The 16,325-nt window shown below is 50.8% G+C and overlaps 1 protein-coding gene across 1 annotated transcript in view; it reads left to right on the forward strand.

The window, feature by feature from the left end:
• The window catches only part of LOC119976643 (zinc finger protein 721-like), a 999,221-nt gene that overhangs the window by 452,765 nt on the left and 530,131 nt on the right, over positions 1 to 16,325 (forward strand). The window lies entirely within an intron of this gene.

The following is a 16,325-nucleotide window of genomic DNA, read 5'->3' on the forward strand; positions in this document are numbered from 1 at the left end:
AAATTGTCAGCTCACTGGGCAACTTGGAACCTGTGTAGAGAAGTTGTCAGCTGAATTGTCCACGATGAATTTGAACAACCCGATCCATCGTCATAACCGCAGACATCTACATACAATTGAAGAACTGCTCCTTCACAGCAAACAGCTGATGAGGCAGATCTGATTTCACCAACTGAACAAGGAACTGAACGACCATCAGTCCCAGAGGTCAACCAGACCCCAACATCATTCCTCAATGTAATAACGATGTGACTTGTCCACCTTACACTCTTTCAAGATTCATTTCATGTTCTGGGAATTTGTTATTTTGGTTGATTCAAGGTTTGGTGTAAGTTGAATATTGTGTTGTTGTTTGCTGTTTATCAATCTTCTGTAAAGATTTACGACTGACAATAAATACATTTTTTATCCGAACTTGAACTAGCTGATCTCAGCATAGTGTGTTCCTATTCGCTGAAACGCTCAGGAGCCCACAGCAAGAGTTCTGTGCACAATATATTGGTCATTGTCACAGTGGCTGATATACTTTCTCCATCAATAGGTTTAGAATTTCCAGTTTACAGGAAGCATAACATTTCCCAAAGAGCGAAAGACTTGTATTTATTGTGATAAATACAGGAATTTCAGATATATTGTATTATATGTAGTTGGTGCAGTAAGGGTTAAATGCTTGGGTTAGTATTTGACTGCTACCACTATAATTTTTAAAAATCCTAGTTTGAAAGGCTTTTTGGAGACAGGTACAATTAAAGCATCATAAAAGTTGGGCGAATCAAAAAACCTCATCCTGGCAACTGTCAAATGTGCCCTGTGAACAACCTTGAATAAGACTGAGCCTCGCACACGAAGAGGATGCGTTCACTCTCCTCAAAGCCTCTTCCCACAGCCCAGCCTCTAACTCCCTCCCCAGCTCTTCATCCCACTTACGCTTGACTTCTATTGGGGCGCCCTCCCAGTCCATTAGTTCTTTGTAGATCTGCCCTCACCCACCTCTGTTTTCAACACCACCTTGTCCTGCAACCCAGGCGGGCGGCATCTGCTTCCTCACATAGTCCCTCACCTGCAAGTACCAAACCCATTCCCGCTTGGCAGCTAATATTCCTCTACCAGCCCCTCCATGCTCGAAAAGCTGCCCCCAACGAATAGGTCCCCAAACCGCTCAATCCCCACCTGCCGCCACCCCCGGAATTCTAACCTACCTGGAGCGAAGCTATGATTCCTGCAGATCAGTATGCAAACCAAAGCCCCTTCCAGCCTCAGGTGCTGCCGCCACTATGCGCACACCCTCAGGGCCGCCACCACGACCAGACTTGTGGAGTACCTGACCGGCAAGAACGGCAGAGACGCCGTCAACAGTGCCCCTAAGCTACTGCCCTTACAAGAGGCTGCCTCCATCCACTCCCATGCCGACCCCTCCCCCACTACCCACTTCCTCACCATGGCTATATTTGCTGTCCAGTAATAGTTCAGCAAATTTGGCAGGGCCAGCCCCCCTACCCCCTCCCCTCCCACGTCCCCGCTCCAGAAGCACCTTCTTCACCCGTGGGGCTTTACCCGCCCACACAAACCCCAAAATTAGTGCATTAACCCTCCTTAAAAAAAGCCTTTGGAATAAAGATCGGGAGGTTCTGGAACACAAATAAATACCTTAGGAGAACTGTCATCTTCACAGACTGCACCCGCCCCACCAACAACAATGGGAGCACGTCCAAACTCTTAAAACTCCCCTTCATTTGCTCCACTAGTCATGACAAATTCAATTTATGTAGCTGCTCCTATCCCCACGCCACCTGGATATCCAGATACCTGAAACTTGACCCCGTTACCTTGAACGACAGCTCACCCAGCCTCCTCTCCTGGCCCCTCGCCTGGATCGGGAAGACCTCACTCTTCCCCATGTTTAATTTGTACCCAGAGAACCGGCCGAATTCTTCCAATATGTCCATGATCGCCCCCCAATACCTTCCAGTGGGCTTGATATACAGAGCAACAAATTGTCCACATACAGCAAAACCCTATGTTCAATCCCCCCTCCCTGCACTATCCCCTGCCAACCCTTTGATGCTCTAAGCGCCATTGCCAATGGCTCAATCGCCAAGGCAAAAAGTAGCAGGGAGAGTAGGCATCCGTGCCTTGCCCCACGATGCAACCTAAAATACCCCAAACTCACCCGGTTCATCCGCACACTGCCTGATACAACAACCAGGTCCAATCCAGAAACCCCTACCCAAACCCAAACCGCCCCAGCACCTCCCACAAGAAATCCCATTCCACCTGGTCAAAGGCCTCCGTGTCCATAGCGACCGCTACCTCCACATTTCGTCCCTCCAGGGGCATCATTATAACGTTTAACAAAAGCCTAATATTTGCCGACAGATGCCTCCCCTTTACAAACCCTGTATGGTATTCCCCTATCACCCCCGGCACACAGTCCTCAATCCGACAAGCCAAGATCTTCGCCAGCAACTTGGCATCCACATTCAACAATGAAACTGGGCAGTAGGACCCACACTAGGTCCTTATTCTTCTTTAAAATTAAGGAAATCGAGGCCTACAACAATGTGCGGGGAGCTTTCCTTCTCCTTTGCCTCATTTAATGCCCTTACCAGCAGGGGCCACAGGTTACATAGAAGATAGGAGCAGGAGGAGGTCTTTTAACCCTACAAGCCTGCTCTGCCATTCATCACGATCATGGCTGATCATCCAACTCAATAGCTTAATCCTGCTTTATCCCCATAGTCTTTGATCCCCTTCTCCCCAAGTGCTATATCCAGCCGCCTCTTGAATGTATTCAAAGTTTTAGCATCAACTACTTCCTGTGGTAATGAATTCCACAGGCTCACCACTCTTTGTGTGAAGAAATGTCTCCTTATTTCTGTCCAAAATGGTTTACCCTGAATCCTCAGGCTGTGACCCCTGGTTCTGGACACACATCATTGGTAACATCTTCCCTGCATCTCCCCTGCCTAGTCCTGTTAGAATTTTATAAGTCTCTATGAGATCCCCCCCTCATTCTTCTGAACCCCAGCGAGAACAATCCCAACCTAGTCAATCTTTCCTCATAAGACAGTCGCGCCATCCCTGGAATCAGTCTGGTAAACCTTCTCTGCACTCCTTGGAGAGCAAGAACATCCTTCCTCAGAGAAGGAGACCAAAACTGCGTACAATACACCAAGTGTGGCCTCACCAAGGCCCTGTACAATTGTAGCAACGCATCCCTGCTTCTATACTCTCAATCTCTTGCAATGAAGGCCAACATACCATTAGCCTTCTTTACCACCTTCTCTACCACCCGAGAACGTTTTATAAAATTCCATCGGGAAGCCGTCCGGGGCCTTCATTGGCCCCATACCCGCCTGCATCACCCCCATACCCTCCAGCACCTTCACCAATCCATTGGGCGCTCCCAGCCCCTCCACCAGGTCCTCCTCCACCTTGGGGAACTTCAACCCGTCAAAAAAAGACCTCATCCCCTCCAACCCGGCTGGGGGCTCCGAATCACGTAGCCACTTGTAAAAGTCCTCAAATACCCCGATGACCCCAATCGGGTCCAAGACCATATTACTCCTCCTATCCTTCACCTTTCCAATCTCCCTCTCCGCCTCCTGCTTCCTCGACTGGTGTGCCAACATCCTACTTGCCTTTTCCTCATATTCATAGACTGCCCCCTGGCATTCCTCAGCTGCCCTACTGCCTTACCCATAGACATCAGTCCAAACTCCATCTGGAGTTTCTGCCGCTCTTTCAACAACCCAGTCTCTGGGGCCTCTGAATACCTCCTATCAACCTGCAGGATCTTGTCCACCAACCTTGCCATCTCCGCACGCTCTGTCTAGTCCCTATGCGCCCGTATCGATATAAAAACCCCCCGTCACCACTGCTTTCAGTGTCTCACATAGTGTGGTGGCTGAGACTTCATCCGTGTCATTCAGCTCCACATACCCCCGAATAGTAGCCCTCACCCGCTCACAAACAACCTTATCTGCTAATAATCCCACATCTAACCACTGCGGACGCTGCCCCCCCCCCCCCCCCCCCCCCCGATCCATCTGCAAGTCACCCAATGCGGCGCATGGTTCGAGACCACAATCGCCGAGTACCCCAAGCCGACCACCCCTGCCAACAAAGTCCTATCCAGCACAACATAGCCAATCTGGAAGTACAGCCTATGTATATGGGAGAAGAACAAAAATTCCTTCGTCCTCAGCCTACCAAACCTCCACGATCCACTCCTTCCATGCTCTCCATAAACCCTTTCAATTCCCTTGCCACCTCCGATACTCTCCCCGACCTTAGACTCAACCGATCTAATTTCGGCTCAATAACCGCGTTAAAACCCCCCATTATCAGCCGGTGTGAATCCAGTTCTGGGATCTTCCCAGCACCCGCCTTATGAATTCAACATCATCCCAATTTGGGGCATTATCGTTCAGCAGGACCTCTGGCATCCTCTCCAATTTCCCACTCGCCATTACAAACTTTCCCCCTGAGTCTGCTACTATATTCCCCACCCCAAACGCTACTCGTGTATTTATTAAGACCGCCACTCCCTGCGTCTTCATATCCAATCCTGAGTGGAAGACCTGACCTACCCACCCTTTCCTTAGCTTGGTCTGATCCCCAATCTTCAGGTGTGTTTCTTGCAAGAATGCCACATCCGCCTTTAAGCTCCTAAAATGCACAAACACGTGGGACCTCTTGACTGGCCCATTCAGTCCTCTCACATTCCCTGAGATCAGCCTCTTCCGGCCGAACACCCATAGCCCCTCTTGGGCCAGCCCCTGTCACGCAACCCTCCAGGCCCGCCCTCAGATGTCCACCGTCATCAACCCCCACCCCCCCCCCCCCTCCTATCGTACTTCAACAGCCCCACCCCGTCAGCAGTTCTCCCACGAAACAAAACAACAATCTCAACCCCCACTAACACACTAATCACCTGCTGATCCCCCACTGCGCTCCCACAAACGAGCCCGCCCAGCTAGCCTGGCAGCACCCGCCCATGGCGCCTAACATCCTACCCTCCACTGATGCCCCTCCCCACTCACACTCTCCCATGGTGCAAACAACAATAACAATACAAAAGGAAGAGAAAAATTGAGAATAACACGCAGAGGGAAACAAAAGGGTGCACTCAGGTGGACTCTCCAGCATCTCATCAAATAACCCTGAGTAAAAAAAAAAGATTCTCCTCTGACCCCACCCCACAGAGAAACAGTAAAGTAACAACAATAACAGTTTTTTAAAAAAGAACTCCCCAACCAGGGGGGGGGGGGGGAGAGAGAGAACCGACACCCAAACAGCTCCTCCAAAGTTCAATGTCCTCCTTCTCCTGCCATGCCAGCGTTGGACTGGGGTGAGCACAGTAAGAATTCTTACAACACCAGGTTAAAGTCCAACAGGTTTGTTTCAAACAAGGGGCAGCACGGTGGCCTAGTGGTTAGCACAGCTGCCTGACGGCGCTGAGGTCTCAGGTTCGATCCCGGCTCTGGGTCACTGTCCGTGTGGATTTTGCACGTTCTCCCCGTGTCTGCATGGGTTTCGCCCCCACAACCCAAAAATGTGCAGAGTAGGTGGATTGGCCACACTAAATTGCCCCCTTAATTCGACTAAATAATTGGATAATCTAAATTTTTTTTTAAAAAAAGGTTTGTTTCAAACACTAGCTTTCGGAGCAGTGACCCAAACGCTCGTGATTTGAAACAAACCTGTTGGACTTTAACCTGGTGTTATAAGACTTCTTACTCTACTTCCCCTGCCAGTCCATTGTCTCCAACAAACTCTATTGCCTCCTCCAATGTACCAAAGTAATACTCATGACCATTGATGGGCTGGGTGCAACATCCCAAACTTCACCCCCTTCTTAAAGAGGGCAGACTTTACTCGGTTGAAACCCACTCTCCTCGTGGCCTGTTCCATACCCAGGTCCTGATATACCCGGAGCTCGTTACCCTCCTAGGTACATCTCCTCGTCTGCCTGGCCCACCTCAATGAAATACACTGCTCCTCATGCTTTCCTACCATCTCCTCCACCTTCTGGATTGCCTGACTTTGGGTCTCTAACCTCAGCTTCACACGATCGATCCCCGCGGGTTCACCGTCTTTGCCAGATCCTCCATAGCTTCTCTTCTCTGCTGGCTGAACTTTTCATTCAAAAACTCCAAAGGGTAGTGGTGCAGTGGTTAACACTGCTGCCTCACGGAGCCAAGGTCCCAGGTTCGATCCCGGCTCTGGGTCACTGGCCGTGTGGAATTTGCACATTCTCCCCGTGTCTGCATGGGTTTCGCCCCCACAACCCAAAGATGTGCAGGGTAGGTGGATTAGCCACACAAAATTGCCCTTTAATTGCCAAAAATGAATTGGGTACTCTAAATTTATTTTGATAAAGTCCACCAACTGCTCCTTTGAGATGTAGGGCCAATCCCAAGCTCTCCGCCATCTTTCCCTGTGTCACAGGAAAAGTTTCTTGCTCTAACAGCTCCTTTCATCTAAGACCACTTCTGGTCTACGAATCCATTCACCGGTGGAGTATAGTCTTCCTCCACCACTCCTGCACCGTTTTCCGTGAAGACATCTGCCCGTTAATCGGGGAAAAGGACCGACAAAACCGTCTCTAGCGGGAGCTGCCAAATGTGCGACCACTCACACCATTACCGCTACTGGCAGTCTGGAATTTTGTTTATGTAAAGGAGTTTCCCTGTGGAACAGATAATTGGAGAAATTGTGTTTAGCTTAGTAAGTAATTAATGGGAGGAGACGGGCCCGAAGCAGTCAAGTGTTGAGTTTTAGATTGGGATGTGGACAAACATGCAGCTTCTCTGAAAAAAGTGAGTTTTGATCTGCCTGTGAACAGGAACTGTTTCACCCAAAACAGAGACTTGCCTGTGAACAGGGCATGAACAGTGTCTCAAAGACTGGCAGGTTAATCAGTAGTTTGAGACAGGTTAGAATCTGCAGCTGGTGCCCGAAGGATATCTCTTTCTCAAAGCAGGATATCCAAGAAATCTCTATTAAGCAAGTATTCCTGGGTCTGTTAACTATTTAAACGGGGATTTTGCCCTCAGATGGGTGTTGTTTGAGTGGAGATAAAAGATAGCAGTCAGAAATTATTGTTTCTGTATTGTTCAGCATTGTTCAACTGGTAATTGTAAGCTATTGTCTTTATGATAAAGTTAGTAATACTGTGTTTGTAATAAATCTTGTTTGAATATACCATATCCCTATTTGTGTGTGGAATCACGCCTTGAACAAATTATCCTTTCCTTACAGTCTTACAAATTTAATTAAATATTGGGCTTCTATCCACTATCCCAGCATGTTAGGGTCTGATCCAGGATTTGTAATATTATGTATCAACTTTCATAAACTCGCGGCGTCCAAAATACTTTGCAGCCAATGAAATGCTTTCTGAAATGTAGTCACTGGGAACATTTATTTATTTATTTATTTATTTTTTTAAAATAATTTTTATTGAATTTTTCAAAATACAAACATTTTAACCCCCCCTACATTTACATTTAAATTATAACAAAACAAAGTCAAACCCCCCTACTTAACAAAAAAAAAAAAAAAAAACCCCCCCCCCCCCCTACCCGCGCGTCCCCCCCCCCCCCCCCCCCCCCCGCCGGCGAACCGACAGTCAGACCAACTTATCATTTCTAGCAGCGTCCTCGGGCAGGCCTTGCCCGTGCCACCGCCGCTACCGTACTTCCTTCGTCGTTGTCCCCCCTCCCCCCCCCCCCCTCCCCCCCTCCCCGCCCTCCCCTCCCCTCCCGGGTTGCTGCTGTCATGGCCTCAGTTTCTATCTCTGATCCAAGAGGTCTAGGAAGGGTTGCCATCGCCTGGAAAACCCCTGCACCGACCCTCTCAGGGCGAATTTGATCCTTTCCAATTGGATGAAGTTTGCCATGTCGTTTAACCAGGTGTTAACACTCGGAGGCCTTTCGTCCCTCCACTGAATCAGGATCCTCCTCCGAGCCACCAAGGACGCAAAGGCTAATATTCCAGCCTCCCTCGCCTCCTGTACCCCCGGTTCCACCCCAACCCCGAAGATCGCAAGTCCCCATCCTGGCTTGACCCTGGACCCCACCACTCTCGACACCGTCCCTGCCACCCCCTTCCAGAACTCCTCCAGTGCCGGACATGCCCAAAACATATGTGCATGATTCGCAGGGCTTCCCGAACATCTAACACACCTGTCTTCACCCCCGAAAAACCGACTCATCCTTGTCCCCGTCATGTGGGCTCTATGCAGTACCTTAAATTGAATGAGACTTAGTCTCGCACATGACGACGACGAGTTAACCCTCTCCAGGGCGTCTGCCCATGTCCCGTCCTCTATCTGTTCCCCCAGCTCTAACTCCCACTTATCTTTCAGCTCCTCTACTGGTACCTCCTCCACCTCCTGCATAATCTTATAGATGTCCGAGATCTTCCCCTCCCCGACCCAGACCCCTGATAGCACCCTATCACTCACCCCCCTGTCGGGGAGCGCGGGGAACCCCGCTACCTGTCGTCTGGCAAATGCCTTCACTTGGAGGTACCTGAACGTGTTCCCCGGGGGGAGCCCAAATTTCTCCTCCAGCTCTCCCAGGCTCGCAAACCTCCCCTCTATAAACAAGTCCCTCAGTTGTCTAATACCCGCCCTCTGCCAGCTCTGGAATCCCCCTCCTGTGTTTCCCGGCGCAAATCTGTGGTTCCCTCTTAGTGGTGCCCCTATCAGACCTCCCACTTCCCCCCTGTGTCGCCTCCACTGCCCCCAGATCTTGAGGGTGGCCGCCACCACCGGGCTCGTGGTATACCTCGTGGGAGGGAGCGGCCATGGTGCCGTTACCAGTGCCCCGAAGCTTATGTTGCCGCAGGACGCCCTCTCCATGCGCTTCCAGGCTGCCCCCTCCCCTTCCATCATCCACTTTCGTACCATCGATGTATTTGCCGCCCAGTAATATCCTGAAAGGTTGGGTAACGCCAGCCCTCCACTATCCCTACTCCGCTCCAAAAAGACCCTTCTAACTCTCGGGGTGCCATGTGCCCACACATACCCCATGATACTACTCGTTACCTTCTTGAAAAAGGCCCTGGGGAGGAAGATGGGCAGACACTGGAACAAAAACAAGAACCTCGGGAGGACCGTCATTTTAACTGACTGCACCCTCCCTGCTAGCGACAGCGGCACCATGTCCCACCTCTTAAACTCCTCCTCCATCTGCTCCACCAGTCTGGAAAAGTTCAACTTGTGTAGGGTCCCCCAGTTCTTTGCCACCTGCACCCCCAAATACCTAAAACTTTTAACTGCTCTTTTGAAGGGGAGCCTCCCAATTCCCTCCCCTTGGTCTCCCGGGTGTATTACAAAGACCTCACTTTTCCCCAGATTTAATTTATATCCCGAAAAGTCCCCGAACTCCGCTAGTATCCCCATTACCTCCGGCATTCCCCCTTCCGGGTCCGCCACATACAACAACAAATCATCCGCATAGAGCGAGACCCGATGTTCCTCCCCTCCCCTTGTCAGTCCTCTCCACCCCCCTGAACCCCTCAGTGCCATCGCCAACGGCTCAATCGCTAATGCAAAGAGTAAGGGAGATAGGGGACATCCCTGCCTAGTACCTCGATGGAGCCCAAAATATTCTGACCTCCTCCCGTTTGTTACCACACTTGCCATCGGAGCTGAATAGAGCAGTTTTACCCACTTGATAAATCCCTCCCCAAACCCAAACCTTTCCAACGTCTCCCACAAGTATTCCCACTCCACCCTGTCAAATGCCTTCTCCGCGTCCAGCGCTACCACTATCTCCGCCTCCCCTTCCACTGCTGGCATCATAATCACATTTAACAATCTCCGGACATTTGTGTTAAGTTGGCGTCCCTTCACGAACCCCGTCTGGTCTTCATGGACTACCCCTGGCACACAGTCCTCTATCCTGGTTGCCAGGACCTTTGCTAACAGCTTGGCATCTACATTTAAGAGGGAGATAGGCCTGTAGGACCCGCACTGGACCGGGTCCTTGTCCCGCTTCAAAATCAAGGAGATCAGGGCCTGCGACATTGTTGGAGGCAGAACCCCCCCCTCGCGCGCCTCATTGAAGGCTCGCACCAGCACTGGACCCACCAAGTCCACAAATTTCCTGTAAAACTCCACCGGGAACCCATCCGGCCCCGGCGCCTTCCCCGCCTGCATCTGGCCTATCCCTTTAATTAGCTCCTGCAGCTCTATCGGCGCCCCCAACCCTTCCACCAGCTCCTCCTGTACCTTTGGGAACCCCAATTTGTCGAGAAAGTTCTTCATTCCCCCTCTCCTCTTCGGCGGTTCAGACCTATACAATTCCCTATAGAAGTCCCTAAAGACCCTATTCACCTCTTGCCCCTTCTGCACTACATCTCCACCCCTCTCTCTCACTCCCCCAATCTCTCTGGCTGCATCTCGCTTACGAAGCTGGTGTGCCAGCATCCTGCTCGCCTTTTCCCCGTACTCATACGCCGCACCCTGCGCCCTTCTCCACTGCATTTCCGCCTTCCTAGTGGTCAGTAGGTCGAACCTGGCCTGCAAGCTACGCCGCTCCCTTAATAGCCCCTCCTCTGGCGCCGCCGCATATTTCCTATCTACTTCTAGGAGCTCCCCCACCAGCCTCTCCCTTTCCTGCCTCTCCTTCCTCTCTCTGTGTGCCCTTATGGAGATCAGCTCTCCTCTAATCACTGCTTTCAAGGCCTCCCAGACCGTCCCCACCTGCACCTCACCTGTGTCATTCGTACCCAGATAGTTCTCAATGCCCGTTCTCACCCTTCTGCACACCTCTTCGTCCGCCAACAGCCCTACATCCAGGCGCCACAACGGGCGTTGGTCCCGCGCCTCCCCCATGTCCACGTCCACCCAATGTGGTGCATGGTCCGATATCGCAATGGCCGAGTACTCCGTGTCCTGCACTCTCGGTATCAGCCCCCTGTTCAATACGAAAAAATCGATCCTAGAGTACACTCTGTGGACGTGGGAGAAAAAAGAATACTCCCTCGCCCTAGGCCTACCAAATCTCCATGGGTCTACCCCTCCCATCTGCTCCATGAACCCCCTTAACACCTCTGCCGCTGCCGGCCTCCTATTCGTCCTGGAACTCGATCTATCCAGCCCAGGGTCTAACACCGTATTAAAGTCCACTCCCATGATCAGGCCCCCTGCCCCGGGATGAGGCCCAGCAGGCGCCTCATAAAACCCGCGTCGTCCCAGTTCGGGGCATACACATTTACCAGTACCACACTCTCTCCCTGCAGCCTACCCCTCACCATCACGTACCTGCCCTCCTTGTCTGCCACCACCTCTGCCGCCACAAACGACACTCTCTTTCCCACCAAAATCGCCACCCCCCGGTTCTTGATATCCAAGCCTGAGTGGAACACCTGTCCCACCCACCCCCTTCTCAGGCGGACCTGATCTGCTACCCTCAAATGAGTCTCCTGCAGCATTGCTACATCAGCCTTCAGTCCCTTCAGGTGTGAGAAGACCCTTGATCTTTTGACCGGCCCATTCAGCCCCCTTACGTTCCACGTGATCAATCGGGTCGCAGAGCGACCCGTCCCTACTCCCTGTCGATTAGCCATGTCTTGTCCCTTGCTCGCCCCGGGTCATCCCTTCTTTTCTGACCCGCTTCCCATAGCGATGGCCCCCCCCCCCCCCCCCCCCCCCCCCCCCCCCCCGGCTCTCCCCTTCTCGTCCCTGGTCTTTCTAGCAGCAACCCGGTGTCCCCCCCCAGTCCCCCCCCCCCCCCCCCCCCTTGGCTAGGACCCCTCCTAGCCGCGATGTACCCCACATCGTACTCCCGAGAGTCAGCTGGTCTCCGCTGACCCGGCTGCTCCTGCCACATTCCGACTCCTCCCGGTTCACCCCATCTGCGCCCGTGAAAGATCCCCTTAAAACCCCCGAGAAAGACCCGCATAATCAACCCGCTCCCCCCGTCCCGTCTCCCCAACTTAACGATATAAATACAAATACCCAATGGCAACTAAATACATAAATACTTAACTACATACTTAAATAACAAAATAATTAACTAACTATCAACTAACAGTGTGCCCAACCATCACCCTCCATCAAACAGTATAAATAACCGCAGATAACCATAACCCGAAAAGAAAAAAAAGAACAAAAAACCCCCCCAAGCACCCAAAGAAAAAGGGTAAGAGGGGTAAATAACTAAGGGAAATTGGAAACGGGAAAAAACACCCCATAAGAAGCCAACGACCCACAATAGAGATTTCAACAGTACAAATATACAGAAACACCCAACAACTCGAAACCTTCAAAATATTCAGAAAAGTCAACCGTTCGAGAAAAAACACCCCAAACACTCCACGAAACTGTTACCCAGTTCCGACCTGGCCTGAAAAAGAAAAGGGCCACTTGCACAATCAAGAGTCCCCCGGCGGCTACGACCGCCGGTGCTCCCAGGTTTTAGTTCGTGTCCAACTTTTCCTCTTGTACAAAGGTCCAGGCCTCCTCTGGGGACTCGAAATAATGATGTTGGTCCTTGTAGGTGACCCACAAGCGCGCCGGTTGCAACATTCCAAATTTGATCTTTTTCGCGTGTAGCACCGCCTTTGTCCGGTTGTACCGGGCCCGCCGCTTTGCCACCTCCGCACTCCAGTCCTGGTACACCCTTACCGTCGAGTTCTGCCACTTGCTGCTTTTCTCCCTTTTAGCCCACCTCAGGACTTTCTCTCGATCACTTAGCCGCTGGAACCGCACCAGCACCGCCCTCGGGGGCTCGTTTGCCCTAGGCCTCCTGGCCATGACCCGGTATGCCTCTTCCAATTCCAGGGGCGCCGGACCGGCCCCTTCCCCCATCAGGGAGCTCAACATCTCCGCCACATATCCCGGGAGATCCGACCCCTCCAGGCCTTCTTCCAGGCCCAGGATCCTCAAATTTTTCCTCCTCATCCGAGTGTCCAGCTCCTCGAAGCGGCTCTGCCACTTCATGTGGAGTGCCTCGTGCACCTCCACCTTTGCCCCGATGACTGTGGCCTCCTCCTCCCTCGCGGCCATCTCCTGCTGCAGATCTTTAATCGACGCCTCTTGGATCGCCTGGGCTCCCACCAACCTGGTGGCCGTCGCGTTCATGGACTCTAAGAGTTCCACTTTCATCTCCGTGAAAAAACGGAGGAGAGCGGCCTGCTGCTCCTCCGCCCATTTCTTCCACTCCTCCGGTGCACCGCCGGCCGCCATTTTGATTTTCTTCCCCCGCTTTTTTTGGGGAGCTGCTGCCGTTTTTCTTGCCGCTCCACTCCGGGTACCGACCATAAAATCGGTCTAGTTCTCCTCAGGGGACCTTCCCCCACCGGGATTCGTTTTTTCAGCGCCGTTGGGGCCCTCCAATTGGCCCAAAAACACCTTTGTTGCAGGAGCTTCCAAATGTGCGGCTTAGCTAGTCATAGCCGCAACCGGCGTAGTCACTGGGAATATGGCAGTCAATTTGTACACATCAAGCTCCCACAAACAACAATATAATAATGACCAGATAATCTGTTTTTGTGATGTTGATTGTGGGATCCATATTGACCACGACATCAGGGATAACTCCCCTGCTCTTATACAATGTAGTGTCATGGGATCTTTTACATTCCCTGAGAGAATGAGAGACAGGGCCTTGGTTTAACTGATCTGAAAGATGGTATCTCTGACAGTGCAGCGCTCCCTCAGTACTGCACTGGAGTGTCAGCCTCAGAGTTCAAGATCATTATTATTATTGATAGCCCATAGACTTCAACCCACAACATTCTGACTCAGAGACGAGAGTGCTAACTGAGCCACGGCGAACAATAGCATAATATTTCTGCTGTATTAGATTCAGTTTCTCGGGGGTTAAGTCCCAAGGCTGTGAACAGAATCCTTTCCCCTGTAAACTGGCAGCCTGAAAGTTTGATTTGATTTAAGGTGGTAACTAGTTGGAGCTGCAGGTGTCAGTGTTGTCTTTGTGTCTGGGTCCCTGAAGCTGTGAAAGGTGGTAAAGTCCCTGGTGTCAGCTGCAAGGGATTGTCTTCAATCAGTGCTGCTGATTAACCATTCTGCTGCCATTCACTCATGGAAGTTCTATTGTTTAGGCACCGTTCTAACAATCTGTCAGGATTAAAACTCAAGGAATAACCCACTCTTCCCAAGAAACAGTGTTAAGTTTTAGTGGGGATTTTAAGCATGTTTTCAAATCCCTCCATGGCCTCTCCCCTCCCTATCTCTGGAAGGAGAAGTGAGAGAGACAGGAGTGGAACAGAATGTGACAGGAGCTGTGACAGGAAGAGAGGTCAGAGGTAAGAAAGAAGTAGAGAGACAGAGAGGGGTAATAGAAATTTGAGGCGAGCAAGGGGAGTAAATTGCTGAGTTCCTCCTGTGCCGAGTCTCCCTCACTCATGTGCCCCTCTATCCTGTTTCACCTGTGCTGATTCCACCACTGTGCGTTATCGCTGCCTTGGAAGTTGTGAGTCTATCTCTTCTGAACTGCTGTCAAACACATCCAAGGCGACACATCCCACACTGATGTTGTCAGTGTGAAAGCCTCCAAGGATGAAGAATGCTATTCCCACACTAGAAATCTCTGTCAAACGTTTACCAGGGGAACTGAGACAGCAGCTGCAATAAGTGAGGTTTTATTCAGAAGGGAAAATGACGAGTTTAAATTTTCCCCTGATCTGCTCAAAGCTGCCTCCATTTCACTAATTTCCCAAGCTTCAGGACTATGGCAACTAGGGGATTTTCACAGTACCTTCATTGCAGTGTTAATTTAAGCCTATCTGAGACACTAATAAAGATCATTATTATTATTGATAGCCCATTTTCCATTCTACCTAACTGTCTTTTCCATTGTCCTCACGGTGACTGGGAAGATGAGGTCTTGGCGGAGGAACTATCCAGAATCCCTGCTGGAAACAGAGGGTGTGTGTGACAGTCAAGTGAGGAAAAAGAAAGGACCTGTATCTGAACCCTAGACAGGGGAATAGCAGACTAACACTCACTGTGCAACAGTCTCTAACTGAGGAGTCAGCCCCTTCAGCAAAGGAGCGGTAGTTGGAGGAATTATGTCACCTTTTCCTGTTTTAAATAAATAAATAATCTTTATTATTGTCACAAGTAGGCTTACATTAACACTGTAGGGCAGCATGTTGGTGCAGTGGGTAGTACTGTGAAAATCCCCGAGTTGCCAGAGCCTGTTCGGGCACACTGAGGGAGAATTCAGAATGTCCGAATCATCTAACAGTACGTCTTTCGGGTCTTGTGGGAGGAAACCGGAGCACCCGGAGGAAACTCACGCAGACATGGGGAGAACGTGCAGCATCCGCACAGACAGTGACCCAAGAGGGATTTGAACCCGGGACCCTGGCGCTGTGAATCAACACTGCTAACCACTGTGCTCCAAGCCGTCCTACAGAAGGATTGCACCGCACTGCATAGAGAATACAGAGAGGATAGACACCACAGATAGATCCTGACCATCACCCAAGAAGCAACTGCACAACTGTGGGAAGATGGGGTGGCACAGTGGTTAGCACTGCTGCCTCACGGCACCGAGGTCCCAGGTTCAATGCCAGCTGTGGGTCACAGTCTGTGTGGAGTTTACACATTCTCTCCATATTTGGGTGGGTTTTGCCCCCACAACCCAAAGATGTGCAGGGTAGGTGGATTGGCCACGCTAAATTGCCTCTTAATTAGAAAAAATGATTTGGGTACTCTAAATTTATAAACAAAAAACAAAACTGTGGAAAGACATCCAGATCCTTCACAGCATTGCTCAATACAGAGAAGGTTGGGCAGTGAAACTGTCATCTGTAAATTGGTCTGGTCAGGGGAGCTTTGACATATCGTCAGATCTGAAACTGGTCAGTGGTGTGGAACCTTCCATCAGAACCAACCTTTCCATAGGTTCGGCTGTCGACGATCGGTCAGGGTGAGGCTGGATAGAAGTGTGAGTGGATTCCAAGTGGTGAGTTTCAATCATTTATCGAGCCTCATTAACCACTAACTCATTCCTACAGGTGAGAGGCTGTTCAAGTGTGAGCTGCTGGACTCAGGAGGAGACTCCACAGGCTCTCCTTACACACCAGGTGCAACTATTGTACAACGGTGAACACCAGAGCAGCCACATGGAAGAGAAACCATGAATGTGTGATTGAACCTGCACAGTCATTGGAGCTGATGAACCACTGACACATCTACACTGGGGAGAAACCGTGAAGTGTGAGATTTTAAATTAAAGGTTCTTGACGTCTTTGAGGCACCAGTGAATTGACAAAGGGGAGAAATCCTTTTGATGTTATCTTTGTGAGATGGCTTTTCCTCTGATCTCTTGAGACAC

The sequence above is a fragment of the Scyliorhinus canicula genome, chromosome 13, assembly GCF_902713615.1.
Source record: "Scyliorhinus canicula chromosome 13, sScyCan1.1, whole genome shotgun sequence".
NCBI classification, from domain to species: Eukaryota; Metazoa; Chordata; class Chondrichthyes; order Carcharhiniformes; family Scyliorhinidae; genus Scyliorhinus; species Scyliorhinus canicula.